This window comes from Lepisosteus platostomus, chromosome 8, assembly GCF_059453375.1.
Source record: "Lepisosteus platostomus isolate fLepPlt1 chromosome 8, fLepPlt1.hap1, whole genome shotgun sequence".
NCBI classification, from domain to species: Eukaryota; Metazoa; Chordata; class Actinopteri; order Semionotiformes; family Lepisosteidae; genus Lepisosteus; species Lepisosteus platostomus.
In genome coordinates, this window is record NC_142618.1 from 49,800,873 (window position 1) to 49,825,350 (window position 24,478).

General features: G+C 35.9%; 1 protein-coding gene across 18 annotated transcripts in view; it reads left to right on the plus strand.

The window, feature by feature from the left end:
* The window catches only part of LOC148657480 (disco-interacting protein 2 homolog C), a 223,566-nt gene that overhangs the window by 57,935 nt on the left and 141,153 nt on the right, over positions 1-24,478 (plus strand). Inside the window, exon 2 of one of the 18 annotated variants that reach the window (XM_088643814.1) lies at positions 6,189-6,235. The exons of the other annotated variants lie outside the window; for them this stretch is intronic. The gene's annotated coding sequence lies outside the window, so the exon portion shown is untranslated. The remainder of the gene's footprint in view (positions 1-6,188; positions 6,236-24,478) is intronic. 18 annotated transcript variants of the gene reach the window in all.

A 24,478-nucleotide genomic window follows, 5' to 3' on the forward strand; every position in this document is an offset into this window, starting at 1 on the left:
TAATCCAATCTAATCTTCTTCCTTTCTCTTTAGGCTTCAGTTTTACTTTTTGTTGGGTTTTTTTCATCCAGCACGGAGATGAAATGTCCTAAAATGAGTTGGTAGAAAATGTTTAGGAGTTATGAGATCAATATGAAATTCTCAGTACCACCAATTTTAGTTTAAAATTAGGCATACTGATGTAACGTCTACCCGTTTATTTTAAAAGTCCAACGTTTTCCTCCCAGACCAATGGGATTCTTATGGTAAGTTTTTCTTATTTTCCAGACTGCCCTAAATGACCGATTTATAACATATGCCATCATTTAATTTCAGTGATTGCATAGTTACCGATTTAAAAAAACCTAAATTAAACCTATAATTTTTTATTAATTTATTTTTATGATTTCCTTTTGTGTTGTCGTAATGCCGTTTGTCCACCAAGACAAATACAGGCTTGCATTCTCCCCAACGGCATTCAGTTCCCCTGTGATCTTGAATGAAGTCACGGATGGAAAGTTTCAACTTTTTCCTCTTCGCTTGTTGTCAGCTGCTATGCTCATTGCCAACCTGTTTCACCTGAACTCATTAGTCCTGCTGTGCCAGTGTCAGCTATCTGACGCTGTGAGGATTCGGAAAGCCAGCGTTGATGGTATTGCTTGCCAAGTGTTTTTAGTATTAAGTTTACATCACAGTTTTCAGCTAGGACCCTCTTTATGGAAGCTGATACAAGGATGTGTACAGGGATGTCTTAAAATGTGTACTGTAGGTTGTCATTGTTTCATTTTCTAATTTTTGACCAGAAAGATTAAATTATATGCTTTACAAAACCTTAACAATGGCCAGAATTCCTTTTAAGCAATATCTCCTTTTCCTTTTTGTGGTTGACCTATTATTCTAATAGCAACAACTGACTGACGTGTGGCATTGAAGAATACCTCTGAGCTTAAATTGCACCAGGCAGATAGCACCAACCAAAGAATAATTTACAGTAGTATAACTAGAAATAAAATTGCTTTTATTTTAGAGTCACTAGCAATTTTCCCTTTGATGGCTGAGTGGAAATGAAGTTTAAGGTACAACATGTACATACAGGTGGTTCATACGAAGTTTACATTTACATAAAAGCAGAAAGTTAATGTGACCTATGCTGAACATGATGGTGTGTCAACATTCCACATTTTAGTCGTCTCTGTCTTCAGCAAGTGTTCATCTATGGTACTGTAATTTGTTTTTCAGCAGTCTTATTCACAGACTGTTGCTTTAAGTGCAGCTCAGTAAAAAGTAATTTGTCAGCCTAATAAATAAATAATACTACATATTATTTAGAAACAATTCGGAATAATGTAACGGAATAATAGTTACATACATACAGTATGAAGCTCTTAAATAGGCTTTATTGCTTTGTACGAATAATAATATACAATTTTCACTTTAGGTGTCTCCACTATTAGATGCATCATTATATTTATATTTAAAATTCAGATGATTAAAAAAATAATCAAATATCAAATAAGATACAATTAGACAGCAATCTTGGCTGCAGTTTTTAAAAATGCTTAATGTTGAAATTAGGCCTCTGTAACTTAGTAACAGTATTTTGCTAGTAGTAATTTAACTTAGCTTGTTTTAAAGAAACATACATTGTCAAGCTGAAGCTCTTGAGTATATCACTCTTCTCTTCTTTTAATGCATTTTCATTAAAATAATTACCTTTCATTTTCCATTCATATAATGTCCAATTAATAATATGTACTGTAAGCTATATGTTATACAGTAACCAGTGATAAGGAAGTTGACACCAATAATTTAGATTGTATATCTATTAAATTCTTATCTGGCATTATGTACTTCTTAAACAAATTTACATTGAAATCTATACACACACAATTCAAGGAGTGGTTCAATAAATGGTTTCAGGCACTCCCTGCTTTATTGTCCTAAAAATGATGCTGGGAGCTCCAGGGTCTGTGGTGTTAGACAGACAAAGTGTTCTGGCAAAAGACTAGGTGACTAATGGCATGTCTGCATACATTTTCTGGACAAGTCTGTGCTCACCGTCTCAGAATAATTGGTAATGGCTTTTGTTCCTTAAAGGGGAAATGCCTCAGGTTGTATCCATTTAAAAAAAAAATATTATGCTACTTTTGATGCCTTGGGTAATACCAATAATTTATAAGTCATAAATGTAAAATGAGATGACAGATGTGTCACATATTCAGTGGATGACATCACATAAGTGAGAGTTTGGTACTGTACGCTCAGGCTTGTGTTGCATAACCCAATTCCTCTGTGTGCACAAGTCTTTAGTGGAAGAATTGATCAAAGGAAGTCACAGAAGTACAGTATCACCATTTGGTCCTTTGGTGTTTCAGTGAAATAAAGATTATCCTGAGATTTAAAAGAGAATTCATAAGATTCAAGTAGTTTCCTAGATTTTGAGGAGGCTGCAGTGGAAATGGACGTTCTCATGCCAATAAGCTGTTACAAACTCCTGCTCTGAGGATGAAGGAGGTTGTAGAAAAGCTAAGAAAAAGTTCCTTCTCAATCAAAAAAGTAAACTTAAGTATTTGGTAAATTTAGGAAAAGCATATATTTTTAGTGCTTTTTTGGTACTTTCCATCTGAAAATTTGTCTTTGGTAGGATGATTTTCAAAAGATTTTTGTACTAGTGCATAATTAGTTCCACTTTTGCTACCTCGTCTCTGACACAGTGCAGTTAAAAACAGTTTGCATATCACTGTTGTCTCTTTGCTATATTTTATTTTTGAACACATGCCATTACTTTCAGAATGCTAATAGCAATTTTTGTTTTAATTCAGCTTATAATTCATCCTTATAATTCTGCTCTTGGTGAAGCAATAAATTCACATTTGGTTCACAACTGTAATATTTTTTTCAATGTTCAGTAAGCTCATTTGGCATAATCACAGTATAATTTTGTAGTCTCTGTCTATGCATTGTTTTGCTTTAAATCACTCCATTTGTTCTGGCTTTTAACTGTACCAGTGAGCAAGACCCCAGTTATATCGGCAAGGGATTTGTGTGACCACAGGTAGTAGATGAATATTTATCAGCTTTTGAATAAACAAGTAAATAATGAATAAACAGCTTGATTGTCACTTTTAATTTGCACTATGGCTCTAAACGTGGATAGAAAACTGATACTTCTTAGAAAAGGGGGGACAGTGAATCATCGAGAGCAGCTGACATTTAATGTAAGCTGGCAGCCCCAGGAACAGGAAATACACACCTGCTGCAGCTTACTCCCTGCCATGCTGATAGTTCTATGGTTCTGTAAACAGTTCCAAAACATTTTTTGCTGCAATACAACTGGTACTATGCTGCTGCCTCTGAAGGAGTATGCTAGGATGAGCATGTGATACAACAACAGTGTGTTTTTGTAAGTTTCTAACTCAGATTGTCTGTTCTGTTTTTTTATACAGTAGAAGACTTGCAATGAAGTGAAATAAGATAAGATTGCTTTTTGGCCATATAAAATTTCTTGTATTAGGAGTTTGTCTTTTCGCATACCCAGCTTGCTCTCCCTGAGACACACAGACAGGGAGAGAGAAGCTTGGGGTCAGAGCGCAGGGTCAGCCATTTATACAGCACCCTTGGAGCAGTTGGGGCTAAGGGCCTTGCTCAGGGCCCCAACGGAGTAGCATTCAATTTTAACACTTTTCTTCAGTCATTTAAAAATGTATGCTGTGCCTCAGAAGAAACATCCTTACTACATCAAAGTTCCCAAAGTTATTTTAAGGAAAATGACATGTCTTTTTGCAGTAGATGCCCTGACATTTTTATTACTGAGTACCATGGCTCATCAACAGTTGGTGTAGCCTGAAGGTCATGGGATTGTAGTGTGTGGGCACCACAAGACAAAATGCAAGATGTGTATGCATGATAGATGCTTTGTGCCAGACTGCAGGTGCTGTCTAGTATGATTCTGTTCCATTCCTCTTGTAGAGGATGAGCATAGGTTTCTTAACTGGTTTTTGAGCTCTAGACACAGTTATCCCAGTTAATGTTAAATTGGGTTTAAGTCTGGCGAGTAGGGCATGCACAGCATTACTCATTCAGCGTAATGCATTTTCATCCCACAAAATAAGCTGCTTTCATATGAGCAGCACATTTCTTGTCCTACTGGGATGTTGTCATATCAGGGTCAACTCAAAGGACAAGGCAGAAAGTGAGGTCCCAGAATTTTGTCCCTGTGACACTGTGCAGTCAGGTTTGCTTCAGTCACTGCACTGACAGTCACACTTGGATTTTGCCATTGATCTTAGCAAGGTGTTGTGACTTATGGTCTTCTACCTTCTGTCATTGACATCCTATGTTTACCTGTATTGTCTTGCCAGGTTAGAAGCTGCTGGCTGTGTAGATAACAGACAATGAGTGACAGGGTGCTGACTTAGTCCAGCCTTCAACATACTAATGGCATGATGACATTATTCTCTGGGCAAGCGGGGCATGTTAGTGACATGCCTTTAATTTCATGAAACTTGACATTCAACAAATTGAATCACCTTATCACCTGTGCCCAATCATCTCTCTCACTAATAAGGCACTTTTGTGCCAATGTAACAATGAATGTATCCTGATTAGTGTAAGAATGTATCCTGATTAGTCATGGACGACCAATCAATCTAAATGATGCCAGTTTTTTTAAAGGTCCATACATTTTATTTTTCTGGAAACACAGGATGATAGTACAGCTTGCTTCTCAAAGGTAACTACTTTGCTACTTTGCAAAAACCACCTAATATATAATACTAGAAAGAAATGCAATGCTTACTCATGCAATGCTTACTCTTCTGCAAGGCACTCTAGGTGAAAAGAGTTAAAGTTACATGAAACATTTTGGAAGACAGAATTAGGGTTTATTAAATTACAAAAAAATAATTTGTGATTCAGGTATTTTTCCCAAAAAGGTATGATATAAGAAGACTAAGATGTTTTTCTCATGCTTTTAAGATCCTAGGAGGTTTTCTTGAAGTCAGTGTTATACACTTTCATGTAGCAGCACTAAGCTGCTGTGGCTCTGGCAGGGGAAGTTTTGGCAGCATGTAGGAACTGAACAGAGGCAGAAAAACAACCTGGCTATTTTGTTTGGGATCTGCCTTGGGGGAGTTAGTTTCAGCCCTGAAACAAATCTTCATGTTTTTATACAGATTTAACCAGAGTCAAAAGTAAGAGGTCTTGGCTTAATTGATTCATGTTTGATCAAGGGAGAGGTTTAATAGAAAAGCCCAGGTCTTAACATGGTCAAGTAAGTCAAGTTTGTTTTTGTTTTTCTTCAAGTTGAATTGCAGAAGAAAAATACAGAAACCCTTGATGGGGATAAAAAACATCTGCCATTATTTAGAAAATATAGTATTTATCTGTCTGTTGCTTATCTGGTAAAGTCAGAACACAGACACACAAAGAGACTTAAAAAGCTTGCTAATATATAACAGCTTGGGTCCAAGGTCACCCAGAGCCATTGGTTTATAAAATATTAGTCTAAATAAATGTCTTGTTCTGAAACAGTTAGCTTTCTGTTAGCTTTTTCAGAACACCTGCATTATTTCCTTTGTGTAGAAAGATTCACTTCTTGTGTAGAACATTCAAATCTTTCATTTTTATTAACCATGAGTAGTTAAACCTGAAAATGGTTCAGAAAAAACATTTTAATTAGCTCAGGGATTAGTTCATGAATCACACTAGGTCTTTTGGGTATCACATGCAAAACTGATCACTATAAGAAAATCAGACATTTTAATAATCGGAGAAGAAATAATTTTGCCTTTGCTTTGCAAATAAATAAATGGGTACCTGTGTTATTTATTTCCAAGAACATGTTAATTTTAGATAGCACATTGGTTCCATGGTTCTGTGCTACTCTGAAGTGACTGTTGCTGTTATTGGGACTGTTGCCTGAACAACAGTAGTCTGCTATCTGATGCATAAAACAGTCTCAGCACACATTGCTATTTTTTAAAGTGTAATTTCTAACTTACAGTTTAATAGCTTTCCAATTTATACTGTCAGTTGACACATGAAACTCCCACCTGAGCTTTTAAAAAAAAGAGACATCCTGGCATTTTGTGTGTTGAGAAGAATACTTAGCAAGGAAGAAGTATGGTGTGTCCACACATACTGTACTGTACAAACAGCATTATGTCTGTGGACTCCACCTTTAAATCCACATGCTTCTTTTCCTGCAGGTTTAATCAGCAGTTAGTTAGAATCTGAATATGACCTGCATGATGTGGTAAGTCAATTTCCAAATCTGTTGTTCACCATTTGTAATTATATCAATTTATTTTAGGTTTTGATTTCTTCTGTGCAGTTTTTAGTGACATTTAACATATTTTCACCCATAGAAGTGTTCAGTTTGAACATTCAAGTTTTGATTGAAAATATTCACTTTTAATAAGGATGCGTAATACTTCGTTTTGAAGTGGGTGAACTCTTTTGCAAGGCACTGCATATTTATCTGTTTTTTACATGAGGGACAAACCTGACCTTCAAATTTGTTGCATTTAAGTGCTGGGCCACCGCAGAGAATCATAAAAGAGACATAATACTCCTGGTTTAACTAGGTTTTGTTGCAATAAAGTCTTTGCTGCATAGAGGAATAGTGCCGTAGATTCTTTTTTTTATGAGAAAAAAGTGTGGCAGTCAGAAAGACCATCTCATTTTATTATGTTCTTTCCGTTGAAAAACATTGATTGATTGAATCTCATCAAATGTTTTTTCCTTGAAGGCTGTTACAAAGCAACTCCAAAAGATGCAGTATCAGTGTTTGTTACAAACCAAAGTTTCTGTTGTTTTGTATCTTCAGTACATTCTGTAGGATGACCTTTGCCATGGATATGACTGACATATTCAACACATTATTATTTTTCATTACATAAAATGTTTAAATTGTTGTTAATACTTGTTATCAGTATTTTTTTCAGTGTTCCCCAAATGACTTGACGATTCAGTTATTTTCAGAAATGTGCATTCTGGAGGACACTTGTAAATGATTTAGAAATGTAGACCTGTGCCTGTCTATAATTTTTGATATGTACCGTAACACATTTGCTGTTCCTGGTAGGGCCAAACTGCGTCATAAATGTGAACATCTGACCTCTAGTCACAACCAACAAGGCACAACCAATCTGATTATTAAGCTGTTCAGAAAAATAAGCATTATCAATAATGAAAACTAGAGACTACAGTAGGGTATTATTCTGTGCACATCAGTAATTACAGTAATCTGCTTTTTTAAAACTTTCTTTATCTGGTGTTTGCTCAACTGTTAAACAGGCGAACATATGGAGGCCAAGTCACAGTCAACGTCATCTCAGGAGGAGCAAGTGTTAAGCCCTGTAAGTCTCTGAAAAGACAGGTGTAGACGTTTACATTTATAAATGGTTGAAATTGCCTTCCAAAATACAAACGTTTGGAATGTGAGCAAATAATATTAAAGATTTTGGGGCTGCTGACAGTGATAAATGTATATGGAGTTATTTTTTATTCTATTGATGATCTTTACACATGTTAATGTTTAAAGAATGTTTCCCTTTTTCTTAGAAAAAATAGCCCGGGGTATGTAGATTACAGTGAAAAGGAACACTTTTACTACTAATACAATGAAAGGTGCTGTTGAGAACACAATCTGGCTATGGAGCTGTAGTATACAGTGAAAACTAATGCTAAGAATGCAATATAAAATACAGTGAAAACTAATGGTGGGAACTTTGTCTGACTGTAGTTTTCTAGTTCTTCTCTTGTACAGTACTCTCACATAGTTAAGGAATGCTGTACCTACCAGTTAAAGTTACTGTGGCTCTCTGCAGCGAAAGCCAAGCCAGGGTGCAAAGTGAATGCTAAGCTTGCTGACAGCTGCTAATGGCTGGAATCTGCTGATTGAGGTCTGTCACACCATGCAGACAGAAAGCACCAGTGTTTGAAAGACTTCAGTCTGGGGCTTTGGTAATTCAAAGACACCACCACAGGGTAAACATTATGTTGAAGATTCCATTTTTAATGTTTCCAGCTACAAAATATATACTGAAAGCAAAATACATGTATTCGTCAAACATCATTTTTTACACATTGCATTTTAGTTAAAAAAAACGTTAGCTTTGGAGGATAGGATGGATATTACCTCTGTCATATGATCTGAAGTCTAGTCCGTAAATGGTGCATTATAATGCTCTGCTCTTTTCAAGGAAAGCAGTTCCATTAACTGCTCATTTACCAGAAAATTAAAATAATTTACTTCAAATTACCGTAGATTAAAAACAATTCAATTACAAGGTGGAGATGCACATTTAGGAATACTGCCAGTTATTACAAATACAGTAAATAAGTCAATGAATGATCATTTTCCACATATTTTGAAATTATTTCCACATATTCCAAATATTCAGAAAACCTGAAATTGTGCTCAGATCATTTTCAGAACATCTGTTTTGAGAATATGAGTAGCAGAAAAATTATTTCAAATAGCAACAAAGAAACTTTATACAGATAAACAGTACAGATCAAGACACTTTTATATCCTATACCAGAAATTGCTGAGGCTTTCTATTTAACCTTGCTGTTCACTTCTTAATAGTGTGCTGTTTATTTTCTGTCTATAACACTTAACATTCTGAATTTGTCACCCTAAGAGCAGGATTGGATGTTTGATGTGATAATCAGTTATTCGGGAAGAGTAGCATCTTTCACTGGAAAAGCAAGCTGGACTCTTCAATTAATTCACATGTACATCTTGTAGTTTGTAACGTCTGTATGCATGTACAGTACTCTGCTATTCTGCAGTTTCTAAATTGCACTTCAAGCAGTGCCTTAAAAATCTATTCTTTTGATTGTTATTATTGAAATGCTTGGTTCTTGTTTCTTTATTCCTTGTGCAGTGCTTCTGTGGTATGAAAATGCATGTTACATAGGCCACTGTGTAATCTCTTTGAGCCTCACTGATAATCAAAATGTAATGAAAACATCCATAAGTATTACAAAGGAAGATAAACAGAACACAGTTGGTACACTGTCTAACAGAATATTTTGCTTTAGAGGAAAGAAAATAAAATGAGATAAAAGGAAATACAGTATAAAATGTAGTACACTAAAAACATGCTCCTTATAGATACATACTTTGAAAAAAAGCATGGGTACTCTCTGTCTGGGTCAGTTAGTCACTGCTTTAATTTTAATTAATTAATTTTGCTTTAACCATCCAAAAGTTTCCAAATTTCAGATTTCATTCTTTTTTCCCCCATACTTAAAAAAGTGAAACAGTTTGAATTAACTGCACTGAAGCTATGAATAGGAAGTGCTTTGTTGTGAAAGTCTTCTTATGAAGCATTTTTTCTGCTCATTTGAAATTAAAGGAGGTATTTTCCTTTGTTTGGAAGGAAATCATAGTTATAGGGAAAAAAATGTAACAAGATGTAGTGGAGCAGTTGTGAGCAGTGATTAGCACTAGTGCCCTGGTCAATTTCAGACCTGGTATGCTCTCTGTGTTTGTATAGTATGTTCGCCCCGTGTTTGCATGGGTTTCCTCTGGGTACTACGGTTTCCTCCCACAATCCAAAGTCAATTGGCTTATGGGAAAGGTGGTCCTGGTGTGTGTCTGTGTGTATGACTGGCATCCTGTCCAGGGTATATCCCACCTTGTGGCCATCGTTTGCTGGGATAGTGTCACGGATGTCCATAGGGACTAACCGTGGGGAGCAGGAGAGCGGAAAAAGACCCATATGTGTAGCGGCGAGACGGGAAAAAGGCCTGGGCTCATAAGTGCAAAGACTTCAGGAATGCCGTATAGAAACCTATGCCCTCAGGGAGCGGACGTGGGGCGCCCTGGTGCTAGGCGGGTCTCAGGACATCCGAACATCAATGCTGAGCCAGGACAGAGTGCAAGACCCGGAAATATATAGCCCAAAGGAAAGAGAGGGACAGGAAGGACAGCAGACCGGAAACTAGGGACAGGACAGAGAAGGAGCTCTGCTTTGGCTCCTCTGTGACCCTGAATTGGATGAAATGGCAAGAAAATGGATAGATGAATATTTTTGATCAGGTATTTACCAAAATTCCTGGTTACATTTTATATAGTATGCTTCATAGTAGTAGAAGTAGTGCTTCATTCCTTGAGGTTGGCATGGTCCATTGGTTCTCTATGACCTTAATTATTCTTTTAAATTAATTGCAGCACTTGCCTTTTGCTAACTGAAAAATAAGCCCTGCAGGATCTGAGCCCTAGATAGCAGCTGTCCATCCATACTCCCATGTGTATAGTATACAGTGATGCATGTGAGAAATATTGATATCAGTCATATGTCTTCCAGCAAACATAATGCCATGAGTATGAAACCTTGACATACTGTAAAAAACAATGTGCCATGTACATTTAGGATCTGATTCAAACAGTCATGGGAAATTACTAGTTACGACACATTCATAGACGTGTAGAAGGACATGATAGTATCGCTATTTTGGCGGTCCAGATTTAATACTGAAGAATGTGTTATGGTCTGGTGTTTATTAATCATAGGCAGTATAAAGGGTGCATATTTGCATAAGCTGATTGACCTTAATTATGACTTGTTGATTTAGTCGGGCCATATTCCCTTTATTTTTCTGAAGGCTAGAAAATGAAAGTAGAAAGATGTTGCTCAGCTGAAATAGCAGTGTCAGGACAAGTGGCATTTGGGATGCAAATTATACAAATGGCAATCTGTCTTACTGCAGTGGACTGCAAAATAGGCATCCAGAAAGTTGTGTAATGATCATGATTAATCATAGTAAGAGCTGTTTCTCAGATTAGAAATTGAGAAACGAATATGTTGACCATTCATTTATAATAAGATCATTTACAGCCTACATGCAGATTAGAAGGCTTGAATGTTGAGTTTGTGAGCGAGATTAATTATTCAACATTTAAGCTTTTAAGACTTTTAAGACTTACTGAAATTACTGGGTGTGAAAAATTACTGGCATTATCTTTAAAACTTGTTCAAAATTGGAAAGCTGTGTTGCCTCTGAATCTTCTTATACCAATGATAAACTGCATCTATAAGGCGGGTTAGCAGAGAAAATGTGAGTGTACTGTACATAATTAATCAATATCCTAACTGCTTCATCCAAAGGTGAACATCACAAGTTTTCAATATTTATTATTTAAAATATAATAGAAATGTATGAAAAGAAGCATTGAAAATGTAAATAACATAATTGTAAGAAATAAAATAAATTTGTAAATACACAGTTAAGATTTATTCATTCTTACAAATGTTTTGGGACATGAAATGTTTTGGTTTCATGAAGCCCCAATGTTTATAGAAGCTTCTGGAAGTCAGTTTGATTGCCACTGGGTTTCCATGCAGGCTGAACAAAGAAGCAAAAGTATTAGAATCATGTCATCATGGGAAATGTTAGTTTTAAAGCAGAAGGTTATCAACCTCCATAGCTTTACTGACTGCTATAAAAAATCCATAGAACATCCCATTTTTTATTTTGATGCTTATCATCAACACGTTCAAGGCTAATGGGATGGTTGCTCTTCCAACACGGAGAGGATACAAGAGGGTTTTCCTGAAATATACAGTCACAAAATTGGTGTGGGATCTTACAGTATTTCCAAGGTTGACTACAAGAATTGCTGAATTTAAGAAGAGTACATTATTTATCATGCTTTGATTGTTACCCACTGCAGTGCTAAATACTGTTTTGTCTCATGGGGGTGGGATCTATGCTAAGCATGCTAAGGCAGGAAAGCTGTGCATCTTTCTGAAAACTCAATGGAGTTTACCAATATTTTAGGATAGTCCTAACTTTTAAGTAATAATTTAGCTAGAAATCTAAAACAGTGCATCTGCCATCAAAGTATCTATTCTGATTAGGCCCCCTTCAGTCAGGAGGTAGGGCTGTGTAGTAATCCTTTGCAGATGTGAAGAAAAATGGCAGTCTTAAATTTAGATTTCTAATTCGTAGATAACCTGCATACCACCCTTATGGTAATAATGTTATGATTCATGTATAATCCTTGAGGTGATTTCTGTGTGGTGATTGACCTTGCTGTGTGCTTGCAGAAGGGGAATTGATTTAACTCGAGAACTGATACTTAGTCCATAAGGTTGCACTGATACAGGATTTGAGCTCTGAGGCACATGCTAATCTTATAAGTAGGAATAACATGGCATTGCTGATATCCTTGAGAAAAGGAAATGTAGCAAGAGTGCAAAAGAGAAAGTGTGTGTTTTTGACTCCCAGCCTAGAGAAACATGCTACAGCTTTTTAGAGGGAGCCCAGATAAGATTATAGATTTAGAGACCTTATGTGATGAGAAAAGTCTCATACATGTGACTGCACTTCTGTTTGCCTATCATGACTGTGGCAAAAGTCTCTGTTTCTTATGAAAAGTGAGTGGCAGCAGTTTACACCGGAGTCTTTCAGGGGTGTCTCATTTTGAACATCTTGAAAATGCTCACATGTTGTTTTCTGTTCTTTAAACCTTAAGAATGCAATTAATTGTATTTTGCTGTTAGATTTAAACATGGAAGTTTCATCTCCATCTTGTAATAAGAACTGACGTATTGACTGTCAAATGAGAGACCACCTTACTTTTCTGCTTACTAGTAGTTTATTGATTGATGTGATAGCAATAAAGGTACATTTGAAGAAATTTAGATTGTACCCAGAATTTGGCAGATTTACTGTAAACTAAAAGGATGTACTGCAAATCTGACCTGTTACAAACCAGTAGCAGGAAAATATTAATTGATAAATATCAGTATTAATAATCTGTACTGGAATAAAAAAGGACACTTATGAGAAGACCTTGGTGTTTATATTTACTTGAGAGATAAAAAAGAACTGCAATGAACTTGCCAAAATAGATATCTGGGTTGATTAACTATTACCAAATTGGTAGAGGGGCAGAATTCACAAAAATTATATTATTAAATGTTTTCTAAGATAACATTCTAAGACAAGCCAGCATAACCCCAGGACTGAAAAACAGCATGCTTGGAGATATCCTTACACTTTCAGGCTGCTAGTGGATCAAGTATAATTTGAAATTATATCCATAGGTCAGTTTTAGGCATCATAAGGGATGCCTCTGACTTTTTTTAGTACACTAAAAGTGCCACTTAATACAGAAATATGTACATGTTTAAGTAAATAAAAAACCATAAGCAAAAACTGGAAACTTAGACAGGGGTAGTTGATTTAGTTTTCTAATTTTTTATAATTTTTTTCTTCTAATTATTATTTTTCCATTCATATCTGTCATTTTGATTTCAAAATAAAATGGAACTCCATCTCTATGAAAACATTATTTTTCTTCTGTTTAAAACAGTTGAATGAAAACACACTTACTTACTAACTAAACTTGTGTTTAGAAATTGCGTTTATTTCATAACTAAAAAGCTGTCTGTTTAGCAGATGCTGAATGCCCTACAGAAAGTAGTAGTGTAAACAGCTTTTTAAGACTGGTTCCTGAGGTTGATTGTGCTTAAAAACACAGCTCTGGATAAAACAAAATAACACAGGAGTCTGCGTTTGTGTTATCTTTGTTTCTGAGGTCGGGCTGTGAAAGCGTTTATTTAAGTGGGTGATTGTTGTTAAGTGTGAGTGGAACTTTGGCATGATAGTGTTCTGGAGCTGTCACTGGTGATGTCTGGCCAGACTCCTGCCTTTCAGAGCTCTGGCTTTATTAACAGGCTTATCAATCTCCCCACTTGAAAATGTAACACAGCTGAACAAGTATGCCGTACAATACAAGAGGCACAGCGATAAAATACATAAATGGATCCCTATGAATGTAGCATGAGAGTGAAGTTTGGTAAGCAGTTAAAATTTAGCTGTAAGAATGTATTGTATTGCTAAACACACATTCTCTAAAGCAGGGATGGGTCTCCAGTCCTTGAAGGCCTAAGGGTTCTTTGGCTTTCATTCTGTTTCTGTTATTTCATTACTTGGTTGAAGAAATTATTTATGTAAGAAATAAAATCACCTGTTTTTAGTAGGTGAGATAGCATGATCACGCAGATAACGAGTGAGGCTAAGCTATTGTACTCTGGCTGATCTAACCCCTGTGAACTTCCTAAATCTGGAAATGTCAGCTGCCTGATTCCTATTAGAAGGATACTGTGTAGTGTAAATATATAAATAATATTTTTTTTATACTACACATACTGTACCCCACTCTCAGAATTATTATGGTTGAGATATAAATGATCTAGAAAACACTGAATTATTATTAATGGCAGCTAACAGATTAAGTGCAGGTAGTAAAGTACCCTTCCCTACTTCAGTACTTCTGGATATTATTTATTAAATGCTTTTAACCAAAGGAACTTATATGTGTATCTATTTAAACAGCCGGGCATTTTTGGTACTCCTCCACTCTGCTGTGTAATGATCAGGCAGCTAAGCTGCTTATTGGTTTGAAAGAAGAAACACACACACAAAAAATAATCATTACCACATTCTTCTCAAAATATAAAGCACCCAACAAAGCAGTGCTCAGCTCCTGTGTCCAGCAGCTTCCTTCTGTATTTTACAGGGTCAGCTTCTTATCTTCTTCTCGTCTATAGCTGAGGCAAATTGTGTCATTGGTTTGAATTTCTGTGTTTAAGCATAACATGTCTGGTCTCCAATTTGAACCTTTCCCACTTTTTTTGTACCTTTTACTTTCCCAGGTTGCTTTTCAGCTAATGTGGAGTTAAATCACCTCTCAATCTCAGGTCAAGCACTGGAAAGCAAAACAATTTACTGGAAGTATAGTATTGAGGCAGGGCTGCAAGAACAGCAATTGGTGTATGTAAAAAAAAAATAACTTCCTTTCAGAGCTTTAATGTATTAAAGCGATGTTAACTAGGTTGAAAAGAAACTAGTCTGGTCTTGCAAGTCATGACTACTTGTAGAAAAAGATCTCTTTGCTCTGCAACTCCCCAAGGCAAAACTTCTAAATTACATGAGCAAATATTGGCTGAAAAACCTGCAAGAAGTTTTATATTTGTTGAGTTTCAACCCAGAAAATAATTATAGCGGATATTTGGAAGTGTGCAGACATTTTTATTGTGTTCCAGTTAATGTTTTAGACTCTCTTCCAGTTATCAAGGCTCCAGAGTTATGATTGCAGGATTGGGATGTTGTCAGTGTAAGTGCAATGATGTTCAGTTTAGCAACTGTCTGCACAGTGGTATGTTAGAGAGTTGCTGATCTCACAAAAATCTTCCTGAAATGTATAACAATAGATCAGTTTCAGTGTTATAAGAACAAACTCTTAAGCTTAGAAAATCCTACCACATTTAAAAGTTTAGCATAAAGATGAATGTTTCCTCCCTAGCATTTTGATTCTTGAGCAGGGACTTTCCTTCAAACTTTGAAACTTTCCCCAGTAATATAAAACCCTGCTGTGTGTGAGCTCAACTCAGATGTTCAGTTTATGTAATTGAGAATCCCTAGTTATTTCACCAGTTTCTAATTATCGAGTCTTGGTAAACTCAGACCACCACTGTCACCCTCATGCCAACAAGGGAAAGAGAATGCTAAGTCATCCTCTTTTTACACACTGTAAACCCCACAGCAGTCATGGGAGATTGGGTGACAAGACACTGAGGTACTGAGGTACGGAAAATTCAGGATACCATGGCTGGCCCAACGCAAGTCAGTACTGACACTTGAGGAATCCTGGTCACAGCTGGCTAATGACACCCTGAAATCCAGTGTCCACTATCCGGTCTGTGGAAGTCGATCTGTACTCCAAGCATGAACTCAACTCTGATAATAGTAATTGGACTGTGGGAAACCCCATTTACCTAACCAAATAATAAGAAATTAATTCTACTTTAAAGGTATGTATCCCTAGATATATTAGACATGCTGGGGGTGCTCGAAGCTGTCATTCGATTCTCTCTTTTTACCTTACTGCAAAAAATGGGATAATAAATCTTTTTAAATCTTCGTTAACTAGCCAACATTTTTGGGACAGGGGAAACTGGGAAAAGATTTTGAATTGAATTTAGGCAGCGATCTAGCTCTATTAAACTGCACCTACGTAAAAGAGGCGGGCGAACAATTGCTTTGTTTCTTGCTGTCATTTAATATAAAGAAACATCTTTTCACAAAGAAAAGGGGGATAATGTCTTTGCCTAATTCTACCCACATGGTGTACTTGCAGAATGTGTTAGAAGGATGTATCAAAGTGTTGTGTTTTGTGTTGTGTCTTGACAATTAGCAATTTATGCAGAAAACCTTTTTTGATGTCATTACAAGCCTGTTTATATTGTGACTGTGTTAAAGCACTGTGTTTTATTGACATGGCCAGCTGTCTTTTTTTGTGTGAAAAGTATACAAATCTGATGTCTCTGTTAACCTGGATGTTATTATTAATCTTAGATATACAGTATATTTACTATTGTACTGGAAAGCAAAGGCCTCCACACACTACGTTCTGATGTTTTATTTTATTTTTAATGTTTGATCCGATAAATAGAATGCTTAAAGTTCTTGGAAGTGGGTGTACATGTAAAATCTGAATATTCAGATTTGTTGCTTGTTTTATATTTAATTGATCTGCGTTTAACTTCACAAAAGGAAGTTTGAAGAACTGAGGTTCACAGAGGTTTAGACTTGAAATATTAGGAAAATTTGTATCTTGTAGCTGTTCTCAGGCACACTTAAGAGCTAAGTACTGTAACAAAGGGAATGTGATAGAGAGCCCTGCTGCAAGCAGTCAGATTTCTAAGTTAGAGTGTCAACTGCAGTTGCTCATTTTAGAGAAGGGATTAAGCTAAAAGCACATGTAACCTAATGCTCCTCCACTCACTGTTGCAAAATGGCTACCCCGGTAAGGAATGTTACAGACTGACCAATGATTATATTGTGAAATCATATGTAGTCCTGAAATGACATAGTATAGTTTTGTAGTTAGCGGTCTTTCTGGGTAATGGAAGATTACATTTTTACAAATGTATTACAAATACTGGAGACTGCTGTAGTAGTACTATTCTAAGTCCTGCCATATTAGTCAACCACCCCCAGTACTTCCATTATTTTATTTGTGAGCTTCTGCATAATAAGGAGGACCAAGACAGCTCAGAGCTGTATGAAGGGTGTGGTAAAATGATGCCCTTCATACTCACTTGTAAGTTGAAGCACTATGGAGAACATAAACATGCATAAAGGATTTTAGAGTGAAAAAAATTTGGATACTTGTTTGAAAAGGAAAAGAAAGAAAAAAAGTCACTTTTTCAGAAGAGGAAGCAGACCATTTACAGTATAATAGTCTCATTTCTACAGAATATGTGTATTTTCTTGTCATAGTAGTTTTTCATAAAAAAGAACGGCTAAGATATACATTACATATTAATGCTTCTGAACATTTTACAGAGAGCAGAGAAATGTATGAAGAAATATGTCACTTGTATTGTTTTACTGTACAGTATTAGAGGTTAATACAACTCATTTCATAAATTAAATTAGCTTGAAAATCTGATCATGGTCTTGATCTCAATTTGAGTGATCTTACTGATGTTATTCTATGTAAAAGAGAGGGTATCTAGAGTTTGAAATTTAAACCAAGCATACTTCTGTAGTTATAGGATAATTAAATCATTTTCAGTTTAATTTTAATGCTTTTTTAATGTCACATTGAATGTAAGCCTTCAGATTGATTGGTATGTGTACGGTATTGTTTAACTAAAATGAGTTATATTTTATTATATTATAAATATATTTACATTGTGATTCTTCACTTTACCTCACAGTTAATATGTAATCTTGACAGGACGTTTGATTCTGCAGTTTGATGATGTATTTCTGAAAAAAAAAGTCTCATATTCTCATGCCCCATCTTTTTCATGGTGCTTTCATTCATTGGAGATAAACATTGTCGTCAAGTGCCAGTATTTAGAGGTCAGAGTATGAATAAATACACCCAATAAGGCTGCAAAAGCCAGCCCTTTTACAGCAAAGTATACCATACCAAGATCCCAAAAAACAGAATATAAGTTTTTGCAAAAGAGATACGCTAGTTTAAGTTGTGATAATGTATTATTCTTTAAAGGAAATATGCCTCTTCCTTCATAAATATGTTAGTTATCCTGATATAAATAAAGGCTCACCACAAGTTTGCTGGGTTTGTCTGTCTTCTCAGTATCCCATAGGGTGGGGGTGAGTGAAACAATTTACTTCTTACTGTGAGGATTAGCCTTCCAGCTAGATTAAACCAAAGGAGTGCAATTCAAAGCCAATTTTGGAAAGTGGTTAGTCCCCTAGGCAAATCTAGAATTATACAGTTTATTTTAAATGTTTAGAAGTGTCAGAATTACAGTGGAATAAACATTCTGAATTGACGATGTACCCCCTCAAATACATTTTTCACACTCTTTGAAGATTTCTCCTACAATAAAAGGAGAACTTCATATATCTAAGCAACATAAGAAAAATATATAGTAAGCTAAATCTAGGTGTTGTATGAATTTACTTCAAAACAGTATAGGCATAGCTTGTTCCTGTATTGGGTAGTATATTAATGGAGTTTTTTTGCTTCTAAAAGTAATCACAGTTTAATACATTACCTGCAGTAGCACTGCAGGGACATAACAGTGGGCAAAAATTTCAGACAAAGCACTACTTAATCACATGCACGTAAGAGAGTATAACAAACGGTATGTCCCATTCTGGAATAAATGTGTGATGGAAGCTGACATTTTTATGTAGGACTGGGGTTTAAAGATCTCAGCTGTTCTACCTTTTTGGCTGATAAGTCATTTTTTAGTAATTTGATTTTCTGATTTGGATGACATTGCTGGTCTTAAGAGGTTTTCAATGTTAAGGAGCCTATTGAATCAGTGACTTCCATTACCCATCTAGTTTTAAAATCTGTAATGCAGTAGTTGGTGTGCATGTTATTTAAGCTGCTCATTTCTGCATGCTGTGTAGGCTGTAGTTTTAGGCAGGATCTTTGATCTGTAATCGTTGAGACCAGCTTCCAACATATCTCATAAGTACTGAAGAAAAGCTGTAGGGAATTTGTATCTGTTGGCCTGAAAAAAATACTGTTTATGTATCACTAGATATTTTTTGTACTAGGTATTTTCTATTTAATGTAACTGTTATATTTGCTATTATATAGCTGGTGCTGCGAAATTGGAAGTTGTTATGATTCCTTGCCACTTTCTGTGTTACACTTATCGAAGAACACGTTTGCTATTAAAGTACCTTTTTCTAAATATATATAATTTCTTGTTAAAAGAGAATGTTAACCTCAAAGTCAAAGTTTTGTATTACTCACCTAGGTATAATTGCAGAATGGCATTTTGTTCAGAACAGCATTGTGCTAGATTTATTCAGATTGATGTGATTGTTAGTTTAATATTGTATTTCCTTCCTTGGGACATTATGCTGTTACGAGCGGTAGATTCTAAAGAAGGAAGGGGTAAAAAAGACAGCTCTTATCGCTCTCTAGCAGTGTCTCGGATGCATTCATTACAAGTGAGGACAGGCCTGCTATTGCCAATCTTGAGGGAGGTCAGCCTTCTTAGCAGCTGAAGTGTGAAAGGTAAAGGCACTCTTTTTCTGATATATTCGTTTACACTTTAGAGATTTGCAAATACCTCACTATGGCATTTTTTCCCTGTGCTGACAGGATGAATATGGAAGCACAGGACAGTGGGGGCTTTTTTTCTTTATCCTGAGGATAAAGAAGACAGCTCAATACATTTTTCTGTTTCATTTCAGACTTCAGATTTGTCAATATGCCTTTGCGCAATGCTGAGCTGCTTTCAATTAAGATGCATCTCAAAGTGTAAAGTAGGATTGGAAAAAAACATTTTAAATGGTTTGAAATGCCCTTGAAACAAGAAATGGTTTCTTGCACTATAACTAGGTAAAAACATTTCAAGAAGGAGGAAAGAGAAGTATTACTGTGCTTTTCACACCTTAATTTATTCTACCTCGTGCCGCAATAAGGTTTTTTTATGATAAACGAAAGAAAAGTTTAATGGGAAAATGTGCTTCACATGATCCACAAATGAAGTCTTCAAGCAGAATGTTTTTCATTTGATAGTTTTAGTTTATAATTTTGCTTTTTGAATGTAAAACTCTGCACTTGTCAACATTAAATATAATCTAACAGGTGTTTTCCAGGTTGTAAATTCTGACAGTCTTTTGAATGCCCTTTGCAGCTTCTGCATAGTTCAATAATTTGCATATTTTGAGATCAAGTGCATATTGTACCAGTTTACTGACTATACCACAATTGTTATCACTTATATAAAGTAGGAAGATAGCGATTACAGATTCTAATTACAGATACCCGTGATACTCCACTAATGACATCAATCCAATTTGAGCATTCACCACTTATCAGTACTATTTTGTTATCTATACATTAACTAATTCTCAATCCACATACATGTTATCTTTGTTGTTTACTGTGTTCAATTGAAGAATTAATATTTTATGTGAAACTTTATCAGATATCTTCAGTATTTATACTATATCTTATGTTTTGTTGGCAGCCATTGCTAATCTAATAGGCTAGCTAAATAAGACATACCATTACTGTAGATAAATCTAAAAAACTAAGTAAGCCTGCACCTGGACAGTACTGGTATGAGATCCCTTGAAAGAAAATTGGTTGGGTGCTGCAAATGGTAGTAGAACACTGATAGATGACACTATTCCTTCTGGACTAGAATTTCAAAACTAATTCCCCTGTATGGTGACTAAGCACACTGTGCTGTAGGAGATATCATTCATCAGGTGTGACATCATAAGCAAAGGCCTTTGATATCCTGTAGGATGATCCCCAAGAATTTGATCGCCACCCACATGATTATTTCTACTTATTGCCTCTATGCATGTAAAAGAAGTAAGACTTATTAGACTATTATTGACTTTCATAAGGGGGGTTTTGCAAATCCCTGTGAACCATGATTACTTATTGTTTAATTGTATGTTATGGTTAGAAACTCATACTTCATTATAACGCTGATGACTCTAGCTTGTGTTGAACCCCCTGTATGTGAAATGACCTCTGAGGAGCCATGACAGCCTGTCAATCTTGCCTGAACTTCGAAACAACAACAACAACAACAACAACAACAACAACAACAACAACAACAACAACAACAACAACAACAACAACAACAACAACAACAACAACAACAACAACAACAACAACAACAACAACAACAACAACAACAACAACAACAACAACAACAACAACAACAACAACAACAACAACAACAACAACAACAACAACAACACAGATTTGGCTGTAAACAGAAGACTCACAACCACAACCTACCCTTCCAAATACTCTCCACAAGATCCTTCTTTGACAGATTTTTTTGGGAGTTTCTTAGGCAAATCCTGTGCATCTTCGTGGTCAGCTCATCCCAGTACTCAGTCAGCTTTGTGAATGCTTTATCTTTTTTTATTGTTAAACCATAGCTTGCTTGCAGTAGATGTTCCTTGCTTTTCACCTGTGGTCTGTGCCATGTATTCATAAAGGCACACAATCCTCTCTTAAGTAATAAGCCCACTAAATGGCACTTTTCTCTGAAATTGATCCATAATCCATAGTCTAAGGGTTTTCTCTATCATTTCAGTGATAGAATTAACTTAACTTACTAAACACACTGTTGCATTTGTAGAAGCCCTTATTTTGTGTCTACTTTTCTTTATGTACCTTATAGCTGACTCATTGATGTGAACTAGTGACACAAACAGAAGCCAAATTCTCTCTTCTCACTAACCTATCCAATAAACCAGCTTTACTGGTAAGAGACACCACTTTCCTGCATGTTTTGCCTGTAAGACTATTGCTCTCCTTTTAGGTGAAATTGTCACACAATAAATTAAAGTACTTGAAAAATAAAAAAATAAAGTAGAAAGACCTCATGGAACCTTCTATACCAGAGACCAATGCGATGTGGGAATTCCAACTCATGACTAGTTGAGTGCTTGGGGCACAATTGAAACAAGTTTACCTTGGTAAATTCACAGTGATTAAGTAGAATTGTGATTAGTATGTACTTGGGTCACAATCCACTAAGGACTAAGCATATCCATGAAGGGCAAACCTTTTACTGTATGTCACGTAAGTGAAATATTAATACATTAGCCAGTCCCCTTTCATCTTTAGGACACATTATTTTATTCTTAACTGTCCTTTTGCGTTTGAGACACTGAAAAATACATTTATTATTTATTTTTTCTCCATTACGGTATTCCTTATTGCCATTCTCTTTGCTTTATGAAATATTTCTTTTCGGGCTGTGCATGGAATTGCACTCCTTTTCATTTTCTGGTTGAGAATCCTCCTGTTTTTAATTCTCGTACAGCATAAGATGCTTTCTTTCTCATGATATTTTTCTTAATTGATTTTTATTAAACCATGCCGGCCACATTGGTTTTCATACATTTGAGATTAATCTGTTCTGCAGTTCAGGTGGAATGTCCTTAAATGTTGCCATCCATTTTCTACTCACGTTATGTCAGTCTAATCCCATTTTGTTTCCTTTCCTTCAAAGTCTACTTTTTGCAGTTTATATACACTGTACAGTATGTACAGTGTCTGAAACAATACATTTTTGTCTTGAGCTCTGCCTGTACAGTTTCAAAACATATTTCAAAGCCCATCATTACCTAATGGTTCTATTACGTCGTACTTCAAGTGTGTGTCCTCTGCACTGTTGACTGTTGGCTGCACAACATTTATTACTTTCACAGTCATACGTCTTGCCTGGCCTGTAATCCATGAGCTAAAACGCACAACAATTCCAGAGCTAGTTAGGGAGCATTATAAAGCTACAGCTTCTTGCTATGGATCTTGAGGTAATGGAGCAAGAGGAATGTGTTGTGGTTTGCGGTGAGAGATGATGTCTGCCCATTGACTTTCTACTGTAACATCTTTGCGACAGCTTAAGCTCTGTTCCCAAATACTCTGTCGTTCACTTAGCCAAAGAAGATCCTCCCAGGTTACATGGAAAATATGCATAGTACCTTATAATTTTATTTATTTTAGTTTTTTAAAAAGTGTCAGAAGTGATTTATAGTGATGTAGAAAAATATTTGATCTTGCTTTAACACTGTAGTAATAGCAGCTACTCCCCACCTCTATTATTTATTCGATGTGATCTTTAAATCTGAAATCCTTGTGATATTGCTAAATGCCTTTACACTGGAAATTCTCTTCTGTTTTGGGTTTTAAGGTGATCTTACTGTAAATGTACAGTAATTAATGGAGACGGGGGCCCTGTTGGTCAATTACATGATTAATTGGGTCATTTAATAGATTGGGTGGAATTAAACCAGGTAGGGTGCACAACTGCAGTCTTGGAGGGTGGAAATCCAGTAGGATATACATTATACTATATATTCAGTAGCTAAAACACCAGTGTAAAGTACTAAATTAACTCAGTTAAGCCAAAAAATATACCCCTCTTGCAGACATAGTGACCTCCCAGGACTGTGGCTACACACCCCTACGGTACAGCCTATGACATTACATGGCTAGAAGTGTCAGTGCTCTGAATAGGGAAAGAGCTAAATACTTGAAGTATCAAAGGCAGGCTGTATTTTTCATTATAGTGAGCACTTTTCTGAGCCTAATTTGGGGGTTTTCTTAAAGCAGGGGGATGCCTGTGAGAAAACACAAAGCAGGTGTGTAGTTAAGGAGGTGCTAATTGGATAATTCTGCAGAGCAAAGCCTGAGGCAGGATCAGGACAGCTACTTTAGAAGGAGTGACATTGTAAATATAAGATTTTAATTTATTAAGAAATAGCAGTCGATGTTCAATTGTTTTTTTAAAGGAAAGTCCTCTTTGTTATTCAAATAGAGAAATAGGCCAATAGAATGTATTTTATTGAACTGCGATAATTTTATTACAAGGCAGATAGAAGGTTTAAGTGTTTTAAGAATGGCCATGTTCTTATATGTAGTCAGTTCCAGAGGTGGTCCTGCAGACCCAGGCTAGGTCACGCTTCACAGATAGGATTATGTTTTTTTCCTCCACACTTTAACCTTTCCATCACTTTGGTAAAGGCTGATCTTGATATAATCTGTCAATAAGTCTTTGTTCCAGTTCTGGCTTATCCTTGTGCTTCAGAACAACTCAGTCGAAGCAGCATATCTGCTTAAGTAGAAGAAAATGCTTCCATACTCATTTGGTGAGGCTTCATCATATAGAATGGCAGTGAACCAAAACACATAGTCAGTGCAATCAAGGAAATCTTCAGGAGAAAAAAAGTGGAAAGATCTTAGACTAGACTGAAGCAGTATTCAGTTTTTATTCCAATCAAACTTTCTTTTTACATGCTGATGAAAGAAAATGTCAGAACACTTCAAGCAAAGGCCAGAATTCAGGATCTCTAATGACAAAGAATTTGGTGAGCTTAATGAAGTTGCAGACGTCATGCCATTATTTCCTCAAAGGACTATACAACTTTATACTAACCTTTATACTCAGATGTACTTAAAATGACCCTATACTTATGA